Below are 3,676 nucleotides of genomic sequence, written 5' to 3'. Positions count from 1 at the left end.
TGGTAGCCAGGCACCATCTAGTTCTTCTGGTCTCATAGTAGTATAGGCTACAGATTGGATGGTGTACCAGTTTCTAGGACTGATTGTATCCATGAATTTTTGGTTTTCTTCATCCTTCTTTACTCTGGAAGAGGAGAGACCCATCACTGCATCCAGATGGCAGCTTGCAAGCTTTTAAGATCCCAGTTGCTACTCACCAAAGTAATCACTGGTTTTTTTAAAATAGATCACCAAGTGTTTCATCCAAGGTGCCTCTGGGTGGACTTGAACCACCAACCTTTCAGCTGTGTTAAAAGCTAGGTGTCCTAACAATAACACCCAGGGACTCCATCTCATAAAAAGTGGTGTAGTTGTTAAAACATTTGGCTGCTAACCACAAAATCTGAAGTATGAACCCAGCAGCAGCTCTGCCAGAGATAGATGAGGCAGTCTGCTGCTTCTGTAAAGATTTATTTAAAGCCTTGGGAATCCTTTGAGGCAGTTTTACTCTATCCTATAGTGTCACCATGAGTTGGAAACGACAAAATGGCAGTGAGTTTGGTTTCTGGCTTTTCGGTGTTTGGACTAAAACCCTTTTATCTTCCATGACTGCTCTCCTTCCTTCACCCTTACCCTCCTAACCATCAGCAAGCCCTGACATATCCTGCCAGATCCTGACCTCCCCATTACTCTCTGTCCCTTGTTCTAGCTTTCTTTTTCCTCATAGAACTGTTCACTGTGTGAATGTGGGTGTGTGTGTGTGAGAGAGAGAGAATGTATATATTATACTTTTTTGTCTATTTGTTTTTGTCTTTTTCCCCCTCTAAAATGTAAGCTTGTCTGTTTTGATCATAGCTGTTTCACGAATGCCTAGAACGGTACCTGGCACATAGGTTGTTGTTGTTGTTATGTGCCGTCAAGTTAGACCCGACCCATAGTGACCCCTCCTTGGGTTTCCGAGGCAGTATCACTACAGAAGTAGATTGCCCCATCTTCCTTCCAAGGAGTGGCTGGTGGGTTTGAACAGCCAGCCTTCTGGTTAGCAGTCAAGTGCCTTAGGCACTATGCTACCAGAGCTCCTGGCACATAGGAGGCATCATAAATACTTTTCAGATTAATGAATGCCTAAATTAATAAATAAATAAATAAATGTTCCCTACTGCATTTGATGTTTTCCAGTTTTATGCCCCCCTTCCCTAATTCAGCCTCTCTTTATACACATTCACACCACATGCTATATCCAGCTGGCACATACATTCCAGGAGATATGGTATGAAAACAATTCTGAACAACACAGTTTTGCAGAGCTTCAGGACTTATATTCTAAAATTTTTATTGTTGCAAGTGGGAGTGCTCATGAGTAGAGTTCCAGGACATTGAAGCTATTAATATAATAACAGTACTTAGTTTATGCTAACATTTTAAACTCTTATTTATTTATTGTTTTAAATTCTTCTTGTTACTGTTGTTGTGTGCCATCGAATTGATTCTGACTCATAGTGACCGTATAGTTGTATAGGGTAGAACTGCCCCCATAGGATGTATAAGGTTGTAAATCTTTTTGGGAGCAGATCACCAGATTTTCTACTGCAGAGCAGCTGGTGGGTTCAAAATGCTGACCTTTCAGTTAGCAGCCTAGTGCCTGGCATTATCTCCACAATGAGTAAGTGAATACTTTTCAGGATATCCACTTACCAAAAGATGCTGTCTCCTAGTTAGCAATCAGCTAATTTCCAACAAAATTCTAATCCAGATAAAAATGTTTCCTACATGATACTTTCTCTTGCATTGTTCTATGTGTCTCTTAAGAGCAGTTATCTCCCTATTTTTGTCATGATGGAGTGATTATTTCTGATCAATGTCTTGCAACCTTGAACTTGTCAATGTTACCATATATTACTTACAAAGCACATCAGTTCTCTTCTCTTACTTCCACCCCAGAAACCTGGAAATCACATTCTGTGAAAATTTCTCCTGAGCAGATGAGCCTATTGGCTACACCATGAACTGATTGTTCCAGGGACATTGTAAGGTAAGGAATTTGGAAAGCAGCATATAGAATGGTCAGTATGTTTTCCTGGAAAATGGTTTTCCTGAGACCATTTGGCCAAAAAAGAAGAAAAGAAAATCTTTCCATCTCAGACTTCTGGGAGATTCTAGGGGAAATAGCCAGTCTTTATCACTGAGCTGATAGAAAATCCCAGAATCAGAAAGAAGAAACCAGACCTGTAACCAAGAATAATGCTTTAAATTTTAAAAAGTAATAATAATTAATCATAGCTCCATCTTTTAAATGGAGTTAGGCACTAAACAAAAAAAGCAATTTACATGTTTGCCCTCTGCTAAAAAATGATGGATGCTAGCTGGAATTGAGTGATTAAGAAATAATTATCAAAGTCTAGTTTTCTAACTAAAAACAAAACAAGATTCACTTGCTGTTGAGTCAATTCCAACTCACTGTGACTTCATGTGTTGCAGGGTAGAACTTTGATCCACAGAGGTTTCAGTGAGGTACCTCTGGATGTGTGGGTTTGAACCATCAACCTTTTGGTTAGTAGACAAGCACTTAACCATTTGCACCACCCAAAAACTACAGTGTTCTAACTGCTTCTTATAAACACAACTTTCTATGAGACAAAATGTATCATCTATAAGGACAATTTCTCCTGCTTATCACATGCTTCCTATAAAATATTAATTTCCCAAAAGTGAATGTTCTGATTTCACAAAGATCAAATAAATTTCAAAGTAATTTGGTTCCACAGCAATGGGAAATTAAACTTTTCTTTTAAAAAATAGTTACATCTTGCATGTTATTAATTTCAGTTACACATTTGTCACAGAATAAAATAATATGGATGTGTCATTACAGAGTATAAGATTTCTGTTTTTATTTAGATATATAAAGATTAGGAGGTTGTCATTCAAACAGGACAGGTGAATACTGCGTGGTTCAAAATCAAGAAGGGAGTGTGTCAAGGTTGCATCCTTTTGCAATATTTATTCAACTTGTATGCTCAGCAAATGATCCGAGAAGCTGGATTATATGAAGAAGAACGTGGCATCAGGATAAAAAGAAGACTCATTAACAACCTGCAATATGCAGACAACACAACTTTGCTTGCTGAAAGTGAGAATGACTTGAAGCACTTATTGATGAAGACTAAAGACTACAGTCTGCAGTATGGATTACACCTCAATATAAAGAAAACAAAAATCCTCACAACTGGTCTAATAAACAGCTTCACGATGGATGGAGAAAAGATTGAAGCTGTCAAGGATTTCTTATTACTTGGTTCTATAATCAATACCAATGGAAGCAGCAGTCAAGATATCAGATATTGCATTGGGCAAATCTGTTGCAAAAGACCTCTTTCAAGTGATGAAGAACAAGGATGTCTCCTTGAAGACTCAGGTAAGCCTAACCCAAGTCATGGTATTTTCAATTGCCTCTTATGCATGTGAGAGCTGGACAATGAATAAGGAAGACTGAAGAAGAATTGATGCCTTTGAATTGTGGTGTTGGAGAAGAATGCTAAGAGTACCATGGTTTGCTAAAGGTTCTAACAAATCTGTCCTGGAAGAAGTGCTCCCAGAATACTCCTTGGAAGTGAGAATGGCCAGACTTTATCTCATCTGCTTTGGTCATGTTGTCAGAAGGAACCATTCCCTGGAGAAGGATATCATGCTTGGTAAA

Source organism: Orycteropus afer, unplaced genomic scaffold (assembly GCF_000298275.1).
Source record: "Orycteropus afer afer isolate SDZICR_OR568_19922 unplaced genomic scaffold, OryAfe1.0 scaffold00133, whole genome shotgun sequence".
NCBI classification, from domain to species: Eukaryota; Metazoa; Chordata; class Mammalia; order Tubulidentata; family Orycteropodidae; genus Orycteropus; species Orycteropus afer.
This window is presented reverse-complemented; position numbering follows the sequence as displayed.